At 40.2% G+C, this 22883-nt stretch overlaps 1 pseudogene; it reads left to right on the forward strand.

The window, feature by feature from the left end:
* Positions 1-10750: 10750 nt before the first annotated feature.
* Positions 10751-11318, forward strand: LOC123948675 (annotated as a pseudogene).
* Positions 11319-22883: the final 11565 nt, after the last annotated feature.

Consider the following 22883-nt stretch of genomic DNA (forward strand, 5'->3'; position numbering starts at 1 on the left):
GCTGCTCTTACTGTAATGCAAATCCAGCAAGCAAATAATGCTGCTATATTAGAATGCAAATTAATGCAAAGTAAGCAAGTATGTGGACATACGTGTGCATAGGCATGTATGTGCATTCACATGTGTTTGAGCACACGTGTGTGTGTGTGTGAGAGAGAGCAGGCATGTCTGTGTATGCTGGGAGCGTGGCAGCCATCCACCAATTTAGATGAAGGCAATTTTCCTCTGCATACTCGTAGTGTAAACTCCTCCATTTAAAATGATCTGGCATTTCTTAACTGGTTGCCTCATTTTTTAAATGAAATAAGCATTATTAGAAGTTCTATCTCCATATGAGAAAGTCCTATCTTCTTGTATCTGCAGAGAAATTCTAGGTCACTCTCGTGCTAATGAAAAGAAAATTATTTTTAGAGGACATGCAGAGGATAAGTGTCAAGTTATTTAGGTTTATATCTCACAGAGCAGGACTTAATATCTAATTCCTTTGGCACACTGCTGGCATGGAGGTGTTCTCATATCTACCACATTGTCTAACTAAGTACTTAAAATTCTTCATATATATGATATGTTTACATTTGATCTTGATATTCCGCCATGTTTATGTGGCAGACTGTGATTCATGAACTTGTTAGGAAAGGAAGAATATATTTCTTTGCCATGCCCATTTATTCCCACAAAGTAAACCTGGGCTTGATCCAGAGGTATCAATGAGCTAATATACCTCCCCAAGTGCCCAACTCATTATTAACACAGTCAGGTCACAAAGGTACCACTTAGCAGTTCTGGAAGAAGGCCTAACTTACAGCCCGGCAGTAGCTCAGATGCCCCAGGAATTTGGCTCAACATCATATGCAGTAGCTCTGGGAAGCACGCTAAATCATACTCATCAAGATTCCTGCCAGCAGTGAGGCTGAATGGGTTCCACAGTTATTCTAAAGCCTTTCCAGGGATACCGCCTGTGGTAACAAACACATTCTTCGCTTTAAAATAGAATCAAGAAATGTCAGAGTGGTAGGACAATTTAGAGATCACAAACCAGCACCCTAATTTTCCAGGTATAAAGACTCAGTCTCAAAGAAGGGAAGAGACTTGTTCATGTGTCCCCAGTGGCTGTGACCACGGTCTATTTTCCCTTCCACATTTGATTTTGTGTTCTTTCCATCGCTCCATGCCCCTCCGAATAACGTAGGCTTGCCAAAAAATTCAGGCTATGATAATTCAATCAAAACTAGAGATTTTTGTCTTTTGTCTATTTCTTCATTACTTTTCCTGGTAACTTTCCCCAGGAAATCATGAGTTTTATTTTGGCATTTCAGGATGCTGCAAGCAACCTTCTCTGAGTGATCCTGAATTTATCAGTTTTATTAACAGGAGTGGAAACACTCTTTCCTCTGATGTGGAGGGTGGAAAGCCTGCAGCCCTGATAGCAGAGCCAGGGCCTGGTACCTCCACCTGCATAGGCACTTGTTTTCACTTTCCCATGCCCTTGCCCTTGCCCATATTTGCCAAACATCTGGGGCTTCTGCAATGTTTCTGTCACCAACAGCAAAAAACCCAAAACGGGCCGGAAGAGCGAAACTCAGAAGCCTGGAGCAAAGCTGGACAGGCCAAGGGGATGCAAAGGAATCCCAGAGAGACATAGTTCTTGGGGAGGTCAGAATGGGCATCTTTTCCTGAGTTTCAATCTATTTTATACCGTTTATACGATGGAAATGGGAAAGGTAGCCAGAATCCACGGTTTCCTCTCTACTAGATGTAGTTCTCAGCACTCTACATATTGCGTCTCCTGTGGCACTATGTGTGAGCGCCTATGACGTGTCCCACACTGGTGAAGAAGCCGAGACTGGGCACCCAGGCAGCAATGGACAGAATGAGGATATTGACTCCAGAATCCTTGTTCAATAGCCTGTACTAAACAGCAGGCACACTTCACGGGGGTGTAAGGATGCTAATCACAGAAAGCAATGTACTCCTAAATGGTAAATAAAACCCACCCTGTCCCTCAGAAGGACTGTAACCTAGGCTTTTCTAATTATTATTGATAAAATAGGAAATCAGACTTTTAAAATCCTAAAGCCAAAAACGGAAAACTCAATCAATCCAGTCAAACAGTTAATTCAATTTATTCACTTCTAAAAAAAAATAAACAAAATCTATTCATTTCACTGAAAAAGGAATGGAAGTTTACCTTGAATGATTAATCAGTTCCATCAAAACAGACAATTTGGTGGCTCAGTGTGGGCCCTGGCACCCTCTCGGGAAAGACAGCAGCATAGTCTGATACAAACAGCAAGAGTTTTCATAGCTTTTATGGCAAAAAGCAGAGAGGCCAAAAGGATGCTAAAATATTAGAACAAAATCTGTTACATCAATAAGATAGTAAATTAAAAGCTGGGGTAATAAATAAGAGGGAAAAAAATTAGCAGAAACTGGCATAGACAAGACGCGTGAGAGCATTTCTCTGAATAGGCAGGAATCTTGCAGTTTGAACTTAAAGGACCTACAGATGAAATTAACAGAAGTGAAATCTGGAAGGTCACCAGTGTGTAAATGAGATCGCTAGTCATAGCGCAAACTGAAATGACACCGAACAGGATTCCCATTAGTTATGTAAATGTGGGTGTCTATACTGACAACCTGATTGATGTAGGTTCAAAAGAGTAAACAAGAACCAATTCAAACATTGCCAGCTCAGAAACAATACCAGGTCTCAGTGCAGGTAGCAAGGAGCATGGGACAAAGATGAATTACCTGGTAAGAAATTGAACTCAAGAAATCTTGGTTTTGCATGTCAGGCAACTCATCAGGAAATGAAGTTCCAGCAAGCCATTGTCAAACACGGTTTTACGTGGGCCACCTGGATGGCTCAGTCAGTTAAGCATCTGACTTCAGCTCAGGTCATGATCTTAGGGTCCTGGGACTAAAACCCGCACTAGGCTCCCTGCCCTGCAGGGAGTCAGCTTCTCCCTCTGTGCCTCCCCCCAACTTGTGCACGCTCTCGCTAATAAATAAATAAATAAAATCTTAAAAACAATGGTATTACGGTGGTCATTGTGAGAGCAAATGAATATAACCTATCACCTATAAAGAATAATAATCTACTATCAAGCTAAGTCTTCCAGTTTAAAATGGCTACCAATTCCTGATGCAGGTTTTCTCAACTTCTGAGCAAAATATCAGTAAAAACTCTTATTCACAGGACAAGAAAACTGAGCTTCTCGAGGGAAGAATATTGTGAAGAAATTTAGGTCCAGGTAGGCAGTGAACGGGGAGAAGGGCAATTTAAACACACTTTTATTATTTGCCCCACAGCTCTAGCTGGTCCTTTCCTGGCTTAAATAAACATAGAAAAAGAAATCACAACATGGAGCCTGTTCAAAACACAGATCAATACCCAAGACACAGGATGTTGCCTGCAACTGAATGCAAAAACCAGCCACAATCCATAACTCAGCTCTGTAGCCACACCCTTCACAACTGGCCTCCCTGCCACGGAAAGGTGGGATCCCCTCTCCTTCCCTGTGAATCTCAGCTGGCCTCCCGACTTGCTCCGGTCCTTGTGATTCAGTGGAAGCAATGTTGTGCCAGTTCCAAGACGAAGACTCAAGAGTGCTTACACACTTCTGTTGTCTCCTGGAAACGGGTCACTGCCATGTGAACAAGCCCAAGCAAGCCGGAAGGCGGTAAGAGACCAAGTGTGTGGAGATGAGTTGTCCCCCATGAGCCTATGCGGGACCAGCCAGCACCCCGCTGACCTGGCGCTGGCTGAAATCTAATGACGGAGCTCAACCAGGCAAGATAACTCACCTTGAGCCCAGCTCAAATTTCTGACCTGCAAAATAGCAAGCGTAATAAATACTGTTTCAAGCCACTAAATTTTGGGATGGTTTGTATTACAGTCTATTTGATATATAACCCTAAAGATTCCTTATTAGGAGTACAGAACCCTAATAAGGATTTATTACTAGAATCAGAACCTAACTAATTTCAGCAGATGTTTGTCAGGGTATTCTAAATACTATATATTTACGTGTAAGTTGGGAGGAACAACATCTCTATTCTTTGCATTAAAACCACTCTATTTTTTTTTCTTTTTTTTTAAAGATTTTATTTCTTTATTTGACAGACAGAGATCACAGGCAGGCAGAGAGAGAGGAGGAAGTAGGCTCCCTGCTGAGTAGAGGCTTTAACCCACTGAGCCACCCAGGCGCCCCAAAACCACTCTATTTTTCTTAGTAGGTATTTGTGTGCACGATGAGACCAAAAAAAAAAAAAAAAAAAGGCAAGAAAACTAAAATTGCAATAGTGAATTAAAATATGTATTGGATGCTAAATAAAACAGAACTGACCTTTAGAAAATGCATGCAATAAAATGAAAGGCAAAATTGAGACATTTTACCAGGACGCAGGGAAAGAACCAGAAAGAAAATAAAAAATATTAAAGTATCAAGAAATTTATATAAAACTTCTAAGGCTATGATAACTAAAACTGTGAAAACAGGATAGGAAAAGACAAACAGACCAATGGCATAAAACAGAGGGTCAAGACCACCCATCCCACTTTCCCATACATGAATAAACACTTGAACTTTGACAGAGCTGGCTTTGCTAATGAGTGGGTATGGTTAGATATTTTAGGTTTAAAGATCAACACATGATAAAATTTTTACAAAAGGAAAATGTTATACACAAAATTCAGGAACTCACTGAAGGTTTAAAGGTAATGGGTTTTGGGCGCCTGGGTGGCTCAGTGGGTTAAAGCCTCTGCCTTCGGCTCAGGTCATGATCCCAGGGTCCTGGGATCGAGCCCCACATCGGGCTCTCTGCTCCGTGGGGAGCCTGCTTCCTCCTCTCTCTCTACCTGCCTCTCTGCCTAGTTGTGATTTCTCTCTGTCAAATAAATAAAATATTAAAAAAAATAATAAAATAAAGGTAATGGGTTTTATTTCATAAACTGGATGCTAAGTGCCAAAGTGTTTACTGAATTATTAGTCTGTTATCTTACATATGTATTTTACCATTATCCTATTCACCTGAGCAATATTCAAAGAGCCATCTTTTAAAAAATATATTCTAGAATTAAAAAATGTAATGAAATATCAAGTATATGTTTAGATTTTTTTTCAAACTTCTTCTAAAATTTTAACTCTTTAAAAAGATCTATAAACCCGGGGCGCCTGGGTGGCTCAGTGGGTTAAAGCCTCTGCCTTTGGCTCGGGTCATGGTCCCAGGGTCCTGGGATCGAGCCCCACATCGGGCTCTCTGCTCCGCGGAGCCTGCTTCCTCCTCTCTCTCTGCCTGCCTCTCTGCCTACTTGTGATTTCTCTCTGTCAAATAAATAAAATATATAAAAAAAAAGATCTATAAACCCATAAAAAATTGATGAGAGATACTGATAAATGTGTTAGCTCTTAAACTGGCCTGAAGTTAGATACATCTCTTTTGTTTTAATAAGTTTGTAATATACCCTAGTCCTTAGAATCAGGTCTTGGCACATCCTAGCACATTTAATACTACTACTATATCTTTATCAGTGTGCCCAACATACAAGCCAGCACCTATGAATTAGATCAAAGTGAAAGGAATTTAGTGTAAGTGGCAAAGTCTAGGTTTAGGGGAAGGAGAATTCAATGATCAAAATACATGCAACCACAGCAACTCCTACTATTTATGGAGTACTTTTTATGGATTTGATACTGTGCCCAGTTTGAATGGCTCAGCTAAGCAACACTTTTTCCCAAGTGATGCCTGGGCGAAGCTTATGCCTTCTTGAGTGGGACTTCAGCTTTTCTGGTAGTTCTGAACAGAAAAGTAATGTTATCGGTGTATTTATCAGCCAGTTGTGTGGCGGTAGCAGGTGCTTTGGAAAGAAGGGGAAATCCTTTGAGGGTGTGCGACAGAGCCTCTCCAGAAAACACCTGCCTTGTCTGATGACAGTTGCCGCTGAAGTTGATCAAATCAGAAAACAGGCATGTAATGAACAAGGTACAGGCAGGTCCCCGATGACCTCGTTAACCAGCCATAGGCTCATCCCTTATTAGAAAGTATCCTTGCCCTCCTCCTCCTCGAGTTTTATATTCCAGGCATACTAACTGGCTATCATTCTAATTCCACACCTGTGGTGTTTCACACCTCTGTGCCCTTGGCCATGCTGCTTCCTCACCCTTGCATGTCTTTCCGTCATCCTCTTATCTGTCGTTCCACCCGTCACAGACCCACCATATTTGCTCTTCCAGTGGTAAATTCTCCAAGACTCTGCAACAGCCCTCCCACGGTCCTGGTATTCTCAAAGCATTCTCAGATGTCTCTGGGTGGTTCTATTTCCAGACAATGACCACATGTATTGAGAATATCCATTCACTTATCTGTTCCTCTCTTAAAGGAGAACTGCCAGTAAATAAAATAATACAGAAGTAAATAAAGTAAAAATAAGAAAGTTTATCACTTTCTATTTCACTAATTACACGCAAGAATTAATGTGTTAACAACATTAAAATGCTCTTGAAGTATAATATAATCAAAATAAAGTAATAATACTTGTGCAGTGGAGAGGTATTGTTTGTGAGATCCTTGACGGGGAAGCCATAACGTCAGTATGGGTGTTACCTCCGGTCATCATCAGCTAATTACATTAGCTCATTTACAAACAATGGCAACAAAACATTCTGATAAGAATGCTTAAAAGAAATTAATGTTATACTTCCCAACACAAAGAAGTTTAGGTTAAATTAAAAAGTGAAGATTTAAATAATCTTTTGAGGGGTGCCTGGCTGGCTCAGTCAGGGGAACTTGTGACTCTTGATCTTGGGGTTGTGGGTTTGAGTACCGTCTTGGGTGTAGAGATTACTTAAAATAAATTTAAAAAATAATAATAAAAATCGGGATGCCTGGGTGGCTCAGTCAGTTAAGCATCTGCCTTCTTCGCCTCAGATCATGATCCTAGGGTCCTGGGATCGAGTCCCACATCCGGGTCCTTGCTCCGCGGGGCACCTGCTTTCCCTTCTGCCTGCCCGTCCCCCTGCTTGTGCTCTCTCTCTCTGACAAAAAAATAATCTTAAAATAATAATAATAAAAATATTTTGAGTTAAAAAACACCTATTCTTTTTGAAATGTGATTGTTAGGTTAATTATTTTTATCTTATTTAATTAATGGATTTTTGTTTTTTCATATAAATCTCTCACACTTGTTAGCTATCTATTCCATAGGAGATAGTAAACCTTTTTTTTTTAATCAATGCATAAACAAGTTCTGTTTGTCAGCTTACAAAGTGCATCTGGTCAGCATCCTAGAAACAGCTTAGTCTGTTGACACATAGATGGCAAATCTTCACCACGGACTTATTCCATATACACCCTAATACCTTACAGTGCTTTATAATTTACAATTACCTGCATACGCATTATCTAATTTGAGCCTCACAGTAATTCTACCTGGTAAATATTCCCCATTTCGCAGATGGGGAAATGAAAAGTCACACATGTGGACTCCAACTCAAGACTTCCTACTCTAATTCCAATGGGCCACGCCTAGCCCAACCTTAACAATATATGTAATTAACTCATTTACAGTGCATATTATAGTACAGGATTTTAAGTACACACACAAAATCCATGATTTGTGATTGCTTTTCATTCATATATAATAGTAACAGTCACACATTCGATGAATATGTACAAAATCACTGAAGATAATGAAACAAATTCATGTCTGGGGAAGGTTGAAGAAAATCGACACAGAATTTTAACTAAAAATTTATCTTTCTTCTCTCTGATTACTTTCAATAACCTGGAAGTTATACTAGTATTTACCTACTTATTAAATTTCACTTTTAAAAAAACTGCTGGAATAATTATCTTGTTTGATTTTGGTTTATTTACTAATAAATTCCTTTAGCAGGTTAAACCATATGGAATTGCCAGCATTCCAGTATTTTTGACCTAGAAAAAACAGTAATTTCAGACGGTTCAATTTAATGTTTGTATAAAGTAGGATAGAACAGCAATATTTTCTGTCTCTCCAGTCAGCAAACAGATGACATCAAATTTGATGAGATGCCATCCAGCCTAAGACAGACTGGCAATTTCCTGAAATAGTCAGCATGCTAGTATGAGTAATAAATCACACATTTAGCATTATTTAATGCACTCTGAAGGAAAATTTCTGAGCTTTTTTGGCCTGGCTTACCTCCATGTACCACCATAGGAACATGGGTATCATGACAGAGAGAGAACCACAAGGGTGTCAAATCTGTTGCAAAAATAGCAGTATTTGGGGAGTATTTCAAATTATATCAGTCAATGGCAGCTGACTCAATAAATCGATTGTTTTCACCTTTGTGTGTATTTTATAATGTCTTCAAAGAATATAAAAACAACACTTAAGGAAATTCTGTTTGGGTCCATTGGGTTGAGATCCAGACATGCATTTTCACAAACTTAAGTTATTTTGATACATGCCATAGGTTAGAAGCCACAGCAATAAATGCCAATTGAATAAGATAAATGTTGAAAATAATTCATTCACACAGGCACCCCCAGTCTGCTATTATCTGTAAATATAATTTATGAGGAAAGCTGAAGAGCACATACTGGAGGATCCTTGTTAGAGGGCAATATTCAGATAAAAGCAGAAAATACCAGTGTATTACAAAGCTATTTTTACATATCCAGATCCATAGTATTCTAAGCCAGAAACTGCAGCTGGGAGACAAGAAGGCACTCCCTGTCACTCACTTCCATTCAGAATGGACCATCTCTAATATAACCTAGTCTGTATCTCTGCTGAGGTCAATGACACTTTATCATCCTTCTTGAGTTATTTAGTTAGGATGCTATAACCAACTACCACAAACTCAGTGGCTTAAAGCAATACAAATTTATCCTTTTATAGTTCCAGTTAGATGTCAAAAAATCAAACTGTTAGCAGGGCTGCGTCCCCTCCAAAGCTTCCGAAGCAAATCTGTTTCCTTACTTCTTCAAGCTTCTAGAACTGCATTCCCTGTATTCCTTGGCTTAGGACCCCTTCCTCCACCTGGGAAGCCAGAAGTACAGTCACATACATACCTGTCTCTTCTTCTGTTCTGTAGTCAAATCTGCAGGTCTCTTATAAGAGATCTCAGTGCCAACCCCCCCCCCCCAATAATTCAGGATAATCTCATCTGAGGGTTTTTAACTTAATCACATATGAGAAGTCCCTTTTGTCATACAAAATAACATTCATAGATTCCGGGGATTAGGTCCTGGATATCTGTGGTATCTATGGAGAGACAGATGTCATAGATATCTATACAGTCTACCACACTTCTCAACACAACTTTCCAGCAACCACTGATAATAGATGGAGTCTGGCTGGTGCTATGAAACCTCATTTCCTGAGATGAAGTCTCTTTGGAGTCTGAGTATGCAATTTTAGAACTCTAAATTCTCTCATCCAAAATCCTCATTTTACAGACTGTAAAACTGAAATCTCCCAGGGGCTTGCATAAGGTGTCTTGGATGGCAGATCTTCCTGGTGGCAAAGATTTGACTAGAGCCCATGCTTCCTAATAGTGACACCAATGCTCAGTCTGTCATCATCCAATGACCTGATAAACGGGTACTTGGAAGGCAATAGGATGGCGGAGAGCTCGATTCAGTGTGATGAGCTTGCTCTCTGCCAAGCCCTGAGAGAGGGAAAGGGCTCCTGTTGCTTGCTCCAGGCCTCTATGAAAATTCTGGTGTCCTGGAATGGGTAAGGCTTTACACAGGATTTAGAAAAGCCAGTCGATTCTTGGTTGCTATAGTAGGGAGTGAGCTTAAAGTCACAAAAGACAGCTATTTGTAGTTTTCTCATAAACTTGTGTTAACTGTGTTCCATACCCATCTTTGAAGAATGATTTGCTACAGCACAAAGAGGTAAGAGAGAGAGGAAGAGAGGTTTCCTTAGGTGGACAACAGGGAGGCCTATCTAGACGACTTTTTCTTCCTCTTGAAAAATATAGGGCAGCATTTGTGATGCGGTGGGGATTGATTCTGGAAGCCGTCTGCAGAATCTGCCCCTCCAGCAGGATATGACCATGACATGGACACCGACAGCCTGGTATGGAATTTGTGCCTCTTATATTACTCAGGTTAACAAATACCTCCCTAATAGCTTAACCCATAAGAATACAATATGCTTATCTGACAAGACCTCTGGAGGCAGAAATCCCAGGGTTGATTCCAGAGTGAGTGATAGCGTTAAGGCCCCCAAAACTTTCCATGTGTCGGCACCACCATCCTCAGCACGCAGGTGTCTATCTGCATCCACGGCCCCACATTGCTGCCACAGACTCAGTCACCGAGTCTTAACAGCATCAAGAGCAGGAATGTGGTTGGGTAAGGAATCCAGAGAATGACGTATATTCTTGTGTCTCTTTCCTTTCAGGGAAGAAAAACTTCCCTAGAAGTCGCCAACAGACTCCTCCTGACATCCTAGTGGCCCTAAGTAGGTGAAAAGCTTTCTGAAGATCATTCACTCATATGGGTCAACTAAATGGCTATGACTGCCTAGAGCAACTATTTCATCCCTGTGCCTAAGCCCACTAGCACATAAAGAGCCAAAAAGGTTCCATAATGAAAAGGAAACCAGGAAATATTGTTGGTCAGGCCAAAAGAAAGTGCCTGCTGCCACATGCGTGGGTAGGCCACACAGAGCTGTTTTGTTACACATTCAGTATCTACTACAGAACTCTGTGCAGTCCCTGGAGCCAGAGGGTGGTGTAGGCGCAGAATGCCTCACCCCGCACCTCCTGGGCCCAGCCCTAACCCTCGCTGGAGCCCTGGGGGCGAGGAGGGAACATCCAGCCGTAGGGTCAATGCTGGTGCCTGTGAGTTGGGACCCAGCCACACTCCTCCAAGTCTCCACCGCCTCAACCAGATGGTGAATGTCAGAAAGCAGAGTGTCTGATGACTCTGAAGACAGTGGGAACTTTGGGTGACCCTGACAGTCTAGATGAGACCACCTATGAAAGACTGGCAGAGAAGACACCAGACTCCTTAGCAGAGTTTGTTGAAGACCTCGCAGACAAACCTTACTCATTCTAAGACTATGATGTCTCGTTTGGGAGTGGTGTTTTAACAGTTAATGTAGGTGGAGATCTAGGAACCTATGTGGTCAACGAGCAGACCCAAAACAAGCAAATCTGGTTGTCTTCAAGCTCCAGTGGGCCCAAGGCCTATGACTGGACTAGGAAGAAGTGGGTGTTCCCCTCCACTGGCTGCTGGCCTTGGGGCTAACAAAGGCCTTACAAACCAGATTAGACATATCTTCTCTGGCCTATTCTGAAAAAGGCACTTGATGCCCCACCCAATTCCAAAGATAATAGAAGCTCTAAAGTAAAGACCCCAGATTCATTCTGCAGCTGAGTGTCTGGTTTTCTCTATTCCTACTTGAAAGGACAGTTGCATGGAATGTAACAGCTTTGAAAAAATGTGTTTCTTCCTACCCCCCCCAAGTTGAAGTTTTTAATTTCCATAGTTTTAGATTTATTGTCTGATTTCCTTCCTCACAGGTTATCCCTTCTCTTTTATAATGCCCATATACTCATACATTTCTATATAACCTTACAACAAAGAAAAATAAGAAGGAAATATTCCATGAGAAGTGCCTTGATTTCACTATTCTTTGAAGGGCTTTACTGCATAAAACCACAGTTAAAAGTGCCTGGCTGACCTCCCCTTTCTGTTTCCAAATGTGACTCGTTAAAGAGTTGCCTATATATGTTAAAAAAAAAAAAAATCTATGGGCATGGAGGAAGCCACTGTAAGGTTTAAAAGACATACAATATGGTATGATAAAACCTAATTATTGGGGTTAACGTATGCCCTGGTTGGCCTGGGACAGTTCCAGTGTAACCTGTTGCCCTGTGTAAGTATGAATCCTATCCAGTTTTACTTTCAAAGTGTTCTGATTTGGACAATAAATTATTTGATCCCTTACCTAGTACATCTTTCATGACACAGTATATTTACACATAAACTATGTAACAATGTAAACTTTTGACTACAAGTAATGAAACGCAACTTAAACTAGCTTAGAAAGAAAAAGGGAATTCATTGTCTTATGTTAACAAAAATTTCCAAAAATAATTGGCTTCAAGAGTTGTATCTTAGAAGCCCATGTCCTTTTCTCTTGGTCAATGAATTTAGCTTCAGGTATAAAGAAAAATCACCTGTGACAGCCCTTTTGTCACAACCTACCAGCAATACCAGTTGAGAGATGTAGTCAAGTTAAAGGTCTATTTTTTTTTAAGATTTTTATTTATTTATTTGAGAGAAAGAGATAGAGAGCACAAGCAGGTAGAGGGTCAGAGGAAGAGGGAGAAACAGACTCACGGCTGAGCAGAAGCCCAACCATGGGGTTTGATCCCAGGACCCTGGAATGATGACCTGAGCCAAAGGCAGATGCTTAACCGACTGAGCTACCCAGGTGCCCTGTCATCATGTTAAAAGGTCTAGCAGAAGATTCTCACAGAGGATTCTGGTTGGTCTGAATTCAGCGATGTGCACAGTTCTAAACACACCAGTAGGTTCAGGAGGATCATGTAGTTTTAGACTTCAACCCATAGGCTGGGTTCTATGTCCACCCCTGTGTTTTGGGCAGATTTTATGAAGTTAAAGGCCTTAGCTTTGCTGAAACATATGGAACAGCTCCCTCAGAGGAAAATCAGTTCTGTTATCAGAGAGCTGGAGAAGAGGAAGCTAAATAAAACAGATGTTCATTACCCATGGGGACAATTCTTTGGCTAAATCTTTCAGAAGATGCATGAGATGGTCTGCTTTTACTGTTGCAACAGAGCATTTGTCTTCCAGCTCAGCAACAGGCCCTCTATTTGTTAAAAATTCATTATATTCATAACAACAGAACAGAGAAAGAAGAAACAGGCCCTCAACTGTTTAAACAGTCCTTTCCTGCAATAAAGCTTACTTTGGTTCACAGTATCCTACATGGCTACAGCTTATAATTACAAGAACTGAAAGTGCACAGAAAAGATGAACCAAAATTGTAACATACAGAATCAATGCAAATTGTTCTACTTCAAATGAGCCCCCCTGCCACCCCAACCCCACTTTTTCTGCCTGAGTACTATTCATAGCATGGCAGGGGTATGTGGCTAAGGCACATGTAGAGTGTTGGCCACTGTAATATGAAGTGGTCATGTGCGTGTCCAGTGGCCCCACCTCCCCTTTCCATTTTGCATTGCCTCTGTTTTGTGGTTGCCTGCCTGAAGAGGGAGAAATCAATCTGACCCCCCAAATCAAGTAAAACATCAAGCAAGACTAATGACATCATACATCAACAACGGGATACAAACTCACATACTAGGATTTTTTTTTTTTTTTTTTTTTTTTTTTTTGGTAGAACAGGGTAAGCACCCAAGCTGGCTGGGAGCAGCTTGAGAAAAGGGAGAGGCAAGTGGTTTTGATATTTATTGTGCTTTAGAGGCAGGAAGAGGGGTGCTCTGCTAGTGCCCAGAAGTTTGTATGATTTGATTCTGCTTTTATACTGACTGGCTCAAATGTGGGGCAAAGCAAAAGGTGGAGGGTGGCACCTCAAAACTGTCAGTGGTCAAACATCAAAACTAGAGGCAGCAGACTCATTACAGCCTTGTGTCAGAATCCCAGCTCTGCCTTTCACTAGCTGCATGGCCTTAAGTGACTTCAGTTTTCTAGGTTCGCTTCTATTTTAAGGGAAGACCATCATACTTACCTTGTACGGTCACTGTAAGGATGGAATGAGTAACACTAGAGAGCTTAAGACTATATCTGACTCACAGTAAATGTAGCACATGTTATTTTCCCTTCCTCCTGTGCACCTTTAATCTTTATGCTCTGGGCAGTATGGTCTAGGAGGCAGCTCTTGATCTTCTTGCCACAGGAAATAAATACATTCATTCATAAAGACATGCAATATACAATATATATGTGGTGTGTGTGCGTGTGTGTGATACACACACAAATACACATATAATCAAATGTATGTTTGTTTATAACAAGAGAATGCCAAGGGACACCTGGGTGGCTCAGTTGGCTAAGCATCTACCTTCAGCTCAGGTCATGAACCCAGAGTCCTGGGATCAAGTCCCGCATCAGGCTCCCTGCTTGGTGGAGAGTCGGTTTCTCCCTCTACTCCTTCCCCTGCTCGTGCTTTCTTTCTTTCTCAAATAAATAAATAAATAAAATCTTTTTAAAAAGAAGAAGAGGGGGGAGGAGGGGAAGGGAGAGGGGGAGGAGCAGGAGAAGAAAATGCCAAGGCAAAAGTAAAGATTAACCCAAGATGATGAATGGCTAAAAGAGGGAATTTAAACCATCCAAAAGGCCACAAAGGACAAGTTGGTAGCAATGGCTTCAATTCAACCTCCATGGACATCCATCTACTTCATATATGCTAAGTGTACCGTATCTCATCCAGAATGATGTCAAAGCAGATTCTTCTTTCTGTGAAGAAGCTGATAGATGGACGTAAGAGGTATGCTCCAAGAACATAACCAAGATGGCCTTAATCTTTCCCCCAGAATGACCAAACTTTAGACAATCTTTTTCCTACCTCTAAGCCCCTGACTTCCCTTTTCTTACAGCACTTACTTTAGAAAACTTCTGAATTTCTTTTCTACTCCTTTGAAATGTATATAAATAGCTTCCAAGCTCTTGTCAGTTTTACAACCCCAGAAATGCCTTTCTCAAGAATGTGTAAACCATCTCTTTAAAATATAGTCATCACTGACGAGGGCACTCCTATCTCCCAGTTTCCATGGTGGGGGGGAGGGGTGAGACCTTTGCTCCAACTGGTGAAACTACTCTGTGTCATGAAATTATAAGAAAGTTCAGTTTTCTTGTGGATAAGGACAGTCAACAAACATAGATGGCCTATGATCCCCTCCATCTCAGCTCTTACATACTCTTGAGCACTTTGTTTCAGTGAAGCTGAGCTCCTATGGGTTCTTATCCTCTCTTTCCTACTGCAACAGTCATGAATAAGGTCTTCTTTATCAGTTAATCTTTGTCAATTTTGCTTTAACAGGTACGTTCTTTGTAGATCCAATCTTATCACTGTTTTAGTTTGCAGAAAATACTTTTATGCATGAGCTGTTAGCATTCTTTTTCTTCCTCTCTCTTCATCTCTGTGTGTTTGGGAGCATATGTCTGTGCTGTGCATTTACTGAGGATAGGGGAATTTTCAGGCAATAGGTTTACCCTAAATTAGACACTTGAGTCTAAATTGCTCAAGCTTTCTTCAGTGACTTCCGGCATGAGACTTTCATGCACTGTAGACAATGAGTTTTCCCTCTCAGAGGTCAAAAGTTGCAGTGCTATTTACTTCAGTGTGAAGAGAAGAGTGTTGTGTTCTATGTGTACTAACTCCTCAGGGAGGGTGGATGGTAGCACTTCTAAGATACAGGAAAGAACTGGAGGCTTCCCAAGTGGCTCATTGAATGCCAATGCATCTGTTACAGCTGAAATTCCAGTCAGGGACAATAGCCCCCTTGGAGAAGCACCCCATTCTGTGCTTATTTTGACCTGCTGCTGTCCCAGCAGTGTGGACATGACAACAGGGAGGTCTGAACAAGAGGACCCAAGTCTGGGAAACGGAGGACAGGAGAAGGAAAAAATATAGAGAGATGATAATGAGAATAACAGGTGGCTTATTTAAAAGAAAAGACAATTAAAATATTATAAGATGCAATTTGTTCCCAATAAAGTGACCTCTATTTACACTGTGGTTTTGTATATCTTATGCAATAGTTACACTTCCGTTCTCTGAAGTTCTATGCTACAGTTCAGATTTGTAGAGCATTTTAGACCTACTCATCAACTGAATCCTATTTTCAGAGTTTCAAAATATAGCATACCTCTAAAGAGATTAATAACAGTATCAAAAATAGGGGCGCGTGAGTGGCTCAGTGGGTTAAAGCCTCTGCCTTCGGCTCAGGTCATGATCCCAGGGTCCTGGGATCCTCTGCTCAGCAGGGAGCCTGCTTCCCTTCCCCTCTCTCTGCCAGCTTCTCTGCCTACTTGTGATCTCTGTCTGCCAAATAAATAAATAAAATCTTTAAAAAAAAATAAGAGTATCAAAAATAGTTCTGGACCTAAATTATCAGACCCTTTAAAATCTAGGTTAGGTGATCCAGCTTACCAGGTATATCATACATTATTGTATGGGGCAAAGGGAAATAACAGGAATGAGGAGAGCTAGGTTTCTGCCTCCTCCACCCCAAAGAGCAGAGGAATGCCAGAAAGAATAACTGAAGGAGGGTGTTCTCAATAACACCAAGGAACAGAGCTCTAGGGTAGAAGCTGCTTCAGAAAGATAACAGCAATATGAGAGGTCTCTCCAAAAACAAGGAGAAATTGCCAAGGGAGTTCAAAACATGTCTTCTCAATAATAAAGGGTATATCCATTTCAGTACTAAGTTCAGTATTAAAATCATCTTCATTTAGGGGCACCTGAGCGGCTCAGTAAGTTGGTTAAACATCTGACTTTTGGTTTTGGCTCAGGTCATGAACTTAGGTCATAGGATGGAGCCCCACGTGGGGCTCTGTGCTGGGTGTGGAGCTTGCTGGAGATTCACTTCCTCCCTCTCACTCTGCCTCCACAAGTTCCCCACCCTGCCCCTTCAAAAAGGAAAAAAAAAAAAAAGTCATGTTCATTTAAAATAGCTGAGCAAATAGTTATTGAAAACATTTGTTTATTCAATTTTTAAGACATTTTCCTCTAAAAGTTTCTTTTAGTCTTTTATCATTTATATTTTAATACAAGTTAGATAAGTTTTTTATTATCTTAAATGAGTATTTAAGTGATTTTTAAATCATTTTCATATGATTATACTAGGTCATTTTTTTTTTAAGATTTTAATTATTTATTTGACACCGAGAGAAATCGCAAGTAGGCAGAGAGGCAGGCAGAGGGGGAGGGGGAAGCAGGCTCCCTGCTGAGCAGAGAGCCTAATGTGGGGCTGGATCCCAGGACCCTGGGATCACGACCCAAGCTGAAGGCAGAGGCTTTAATCCACTGAGCCACCCAGGCACCCCTATACAAGGTCATTTTTTAAGGCTAAAAGATATACAGAAAATCATCTATTCCTACATACAGCTTGGACAATGAGGAATAAAACCACCCCCTCTCACAGAGCTAACTGCCTATATCAACATGACTTCATTATTCCCATGTCTTCATTAGCATAAATTACTATTCTGGAAGTCTTTGCCCAGGCAAATCACTTGGTTGTTAATTACAAAAACTTCCTGAAATACCCATCAACGCTTCAATATAATGCATTAACAGACAGTTATGCCCTAAGAATCTTTTGAAACTCTTGCTTTTAAATCCTTGCCTTGAAGTTCCTACCAACTCTAAATGGTTGTATCATGATATTTACTCAGTTCTTTTTTTTTTTTAAAGATTTTATTTATTTATTTGACAGACAGAGATCACAAGTAGGCAGAGAGGCAGGCAGAGAGAGAGGAGGAAGGAGGCTCCCTGCCGAGCAGAGAGCCTGATGCGGGACTCGATCCTAGGACCCTGAGATCATGACCTGAGCCGAAGGGAAAGGCTTTAACCCACTGAGCCACCCAGGCGCCCAGATATTTACTCAGTTCTAATAAAGGCTTCTTCAACTCCTCCCAACACTAACATTGAAAGATACACCTTAGTTTCTAACTATCAATAAATTCCAACTCTTCATACTCCCCTCTGAATCACTACCAAAGCTTTGGAAGTTTTGCTTTCTCTTACCAAGGAAAACAATAATCTCAGTTTCACCCTATCAACAGATTGTGATCATTCATAAGATGACATTCAGCAATGCCTCTGCTTCAGTGACTAGAATGCCCATGCTATTAATGAAAACTTAAGTTCCAGACCAGAGACAAACTACAGCTCACGGGATCAGGTTCCATCTGGCCAGCAGATTGCCATCCAAAGGAGACATAAGCAGTGTTTCAGCCTAGCCACTGTTTTTGTCTCCCTGACAAATTCTTTCTTCCTCCCTTCTTCTCATAACAGAACACTTCTTCTGTAGGAAACCCATCCCATTGAGTTTGGCTGAGACTCTCCCTTCTCTCATTATTGCAAGTGTGGTCCATGATGCCCACCTGGCTAATGAGAGCACTGCAAGCCACAATGAATAACACACCACCCAAAAGGACTCAATCAGAGGCTCTCCCATGACTACCTATTTTGGAAAAAGGAAGTTGTCTTCTCTGGAATCTCACGTTACATGACTGATTTACCTTTAGGGTTTCCAGGGGCCAACATTCCTACCATACGTTGAGAACTTGCTTGAGAAGGAAACCAACACAAAGATAAGAAGACCTGAGGAGAGAAATAGACATGACCTCTGATGACTTACAAACTCCTGAATCTAGCCATTACTGACTGAAATATTGCCCTGGAATGGCTGTGTGAGATGATTTCACCATTTAAAATCCCTATAAAAAATGTCCATGAATTCTTTTAGTTCAACTTAATGAGAATGGGCTTCTGACATTTGTAACAAAGCTCCTTCTGTGAAGAAAAGAAGAACGAGACTAATAGACTACTCCAACTGAAACAGAATGTATAACCCCAGACCAGGGCTATCCATGCTGCCCTATAAAATTAATATGAGTTGGTCTGTGAGTACCTCCATGTTTCTGCTAACTCTGGCCTGGCTTCGATCACACCTGAAACTCCTTGGGCTTGAGCATCATGAGAATCTAATGAAAATATTCCTCTTACCATGAGCAGGAAAACTTCTTCTCACATCTTGCCACTGAGAGCTTTATCATAGCTCACTGATCTGTATCCTGGGTGTTATCTCCTTTGTGAATCTGGTAGGTATTTTTTGATACTCTGGTAGGCATTTGTGCTCCTCACTTTGTCTAAGAACACCAGACATACTATGCCAAAGAAATACATTTTGCTTTTCTTTCCTCTACCATACTGAGATAACTGTAACTGCTCTAAAGTAGGAGGTCCACAGGCCTTCGTATAAGATTAAAAGGAATAGCTGGAAAATTATAAGACAGACACTATCATTTAGTTTCAGGGAAAGAAAAGTTAATTGTGGCTAAATTCTGAGATCTGAAAAAAAGGAAAATATTTACTCTAGATGCCAAATACACCTCAACCAATTTTGATTATGTGTGTTACTTTAAGTATTCCCCTTAATGATAACTTATTTAATTGGCAGATAGTAGTTATTGTCAAAAAGTTTGCCTTTACTTCTCCTCAAATCTCCATATGGTATACTAGCATAAGCTAGGTTATGATATGATAATAAAGATCACCAAATTTCAGTAACATACAACAACTGTTTATTCTTTACTGAAGCTTACTTCCCTCTTGGGGCATCTTGATTCTGGGACTGATACTGACAGAGAAGCCTCTAGGTGGAACATTGCTGGTTATTGTGGCAGACCTTGATAACACATTGGCAATAAAAGCTGCACACACATTGTCTTAACTAAGCCTGACACTGGTGGGGTAAGGAAAGTAGAATCCTTTGTCCCCCCAAAGCAGCAAATATTCTGTAATAGTAATGTTTACTCCATACATATTTACAAATGAGAGGCTGAATTTTTAAAAATCAGATATTGCTAGAAGACCATGTATATATCACCTAATCTGAAATCATCATAAAAACTCAATACATGCTTTAAGGGAAGACACAGATTACAAATCTGATAAAAATTAATTAGGAATCTGTGACAAGCAATTTCATATCTATCCCAGCTGAGGAGATAGTTGCCTATGCCCCAGTATCAACTGAAGGATAGCAGAATTTGCCATCCTAAAATATGCCACTTTGGCATAAGAATTATTTTGAGCTCATAGCAATTGAGAAGAAGCAGAAACAAGAAAAGCTCTCTACCCTCCTCTTACTTGCTTAAAAGCAGAATATAAATTTTCAAAAGTATCCCTCCTCCCATCTCCACCAGGAGGAAAAATTCATCACTAGAGACAAATTTAGACCCTATCAGCTTGAAGAAGGCATTAGAGGAATCTACATAACAAACTTTGCTTTTTTTTTTTTTAAGATTTTATTTATTTATTTGACAGAGAAAGAGATCACAAGTAGGCAGAGTGGCAGAGGGACAGAGGGAGAGGGAAAAACAGGCTCCCTCTGAGCAGGGAGCCCCATGTAGGAAGGGCTCAGTCCCAGGACCCCGGAATCATGACCTGAGCTGAAGGCAGATGCTTAATCAACGAAGCCACCCAGGCGCCCCAGCAAACTTTACTTTTATCTACCATTACTTTCCTTTCCCAAATTTGTCACCCTTAGGAGCCTAAACTGCTTTCCTTTGTTCTGCCATTTCTCCACAAATTTTATTTTTATTAATTAAGGATGCTCTATAATCTAGAGTTCTAACCCACTGATTTGAGTTCTTCGTTTTCCCTGGATAGCTTCCAAGTATATACAAGACACACACACACACACACACACACACACACACACACACACACACGTATAATGAGCAAATACATACTTATATTTCTTTTTCACATGTTCATCTGTCTTTCATTATAGGATGCTCAGTAAAGAACTCAGAAGGGTAGAGAAAAAATTACTTTTCCTCCCTTACACAACCAATGGGAGGCTAAGAGAAAAATAAACTCAACATTGTAAGTTTCATGTTCCTACTGCCTGGCAAGGAGGATCTGGCCTGATAAGCAAGACATTTTAAAGAGTTCAGTAAACTCTTCCTATGCCCACCCTTACTCTGGTAAAGCGCACAAGAGCAACTACTTACTGGTTAAAATGATACCATCAATAACATCTACAGAAAACTGCTGAGTTATAAACAGCCCCACTGACAACCCCAATGGTGCTCTTTCTAGGACTTTTCTAATGCTGAGGAGTTGATGCTTGCAGATGATAAAAAGGTTATACTTTTTCCAGGGCATTATCAATATAAGATAGAAAAGATGATGATCTTGTCCCTTATTATAATACTTTGAATATGTGAGAGAAAAGGAGAAGAGAGAAAAATACCTCTTCTATTTGTCAGTAGATTTCTTTTACAACAAGAAAAAAAAATCTAATAAGAACAAAACAAATTCATTCACTTTAATATTTTAATATTTAATATTTTAGAGAATATTATAGAGAAATATTTTAGAGAATATTACAGAAAAGCTTATAAAACAACAACAGACTTCCTTCGGAAATCAAATTACTTCCATAATAATGAGTTTCATTTATAAAACCCAAAGGAGGAAATAAAATATTAGAAAGGCATTTGAGCCAGTGTTTTTGGTAATCTTAATAGTTGGATTGATAACACTGTCAAACTAAAGTCTCAGACAGAACCAGTCATTAAGATGCCAAAAAAACACTAATTCAGGAGCCATGAGAAAGTGACAGCAGTGATATGGAGTGTTATTAGGTTGGTTGGTATATTTTGCAGCCAATCTGTTCACACAAGGATTTCTATATAGACTTAACTTCATGAAACTCACATCAGAATTCTACTTGGCATATAGTCTATTCCTCCTCTCAAACATGCCAGGTTTGACTTTAGAAAATTCAAATAAAATGTTTTAGTAGGGGGGGAAAAAAGAAAAGAATTTGCACTAATATCCTAATATATTACTAGAGGAAAAGAGGATCTCTGAGACACATTAGGGACCATTAGTTTTACTTAGTGCAGAAGTATATTTTAGTTGTCCCTTTTGAAATAACTGTAAATATGAGAATTTATTTGGAAAGGGTGAAACAAACTGAGACTGGACAAATAAAATTGATATGGTAATTACTCTTACACAGCTCATCATATCGACAAACATTATAAACACGGGTAGCATGATGAATTACAAGTATTCAATCACAGGGAAGCTGGCTAGATTAGCTTCATGGGCTTATTTAAAATGTGTTGCTCTAATAAAATGGAAAGGAGTAAGTGAATAAAAATTCTCCCCAGAAGCCATCATAAATAATTCATGTAAAATATTTCTTAAATTGGTACAAATTTCAGTGTAAACTAGGTATAAATTTTCCCCACGATACCTCCAATTCCCCTTATCGGCCTGTATTCTGGGATCACGGCAGGTAGGTCTGAAAGTCAGTAATACAGTAATACAGCTACTTCTATTAATGACACACATTGATTCATTCTTTTATTCATTCATTCTTACATAATGAAGGGGATTCCTTTTAGTTTCCAAACTGTATCATCAATAGAGGTAAGAAGTCCTATTCTACACCTCATTGTCAAAATGAAATAGTGCTCTACAGGAAAAGTCTCCTGATCCCAGAACATCCCTATGTCTCCCACCCCCAACCCAAGTATGATTTGATTGGCTGAATTCAAACCCTAGTTACCCTAGTTATCCTTTCTAACATTGAGAAGGACTCAGTGTACATTCCAAACCAGTCATGCATCACTGAGCCAATCACTTAAAACTGTTGGGGTCTCATTTCCTTCAGACAATGAGAGGAATGGTATCTCTCAGTGCTGGTGATCTACAGTTAACATTGTAAATCAAATTCAGATATCTTTGCAGACATAGTGATGATAGTTTGTTATAGACAGAAGTTTCCCATTAAAGGACTAACAAAGCCAAAGCATCTATATAACTCTGTGGGAAGGAAAACGTTTTCTTCTTCCCACGGGCGTCCAGTAGTTGGGGTCTGCAGATTCATTGACAATGGATATAAACAAGAGGAAAGACAAGGTTTCTGTACACATGCACAGGGGAGTTGCTCTGCAATGAATAACTTGTAGCATAGTTCTAGGTAAAGGTTCATACATATGAGCTTAACAAAAGAGGAGTTTGGGTTGTTACAACTTCAAAGTGAGAGTAAGAAGATTCTCTTGGGTTTGGGGAGCATTCATGGGAATGAGCAGTTTGTTTCCAAGGCAGCTGAATTTTAAGAAAATTC

This window comes from Meles meles, chromosome 8 (genome assembly GCF_922984935.1).
Source record: "Meles meles chromosome 8, mMelMel3.1 paternal haplotype, whole genome shotgun sequence".
NCBI classification, from domain to species: Eukaryota; Metazoa; Chordata; class Mammalia; order Carnivora; family Mustelidae; genus Meles; species Meles meles.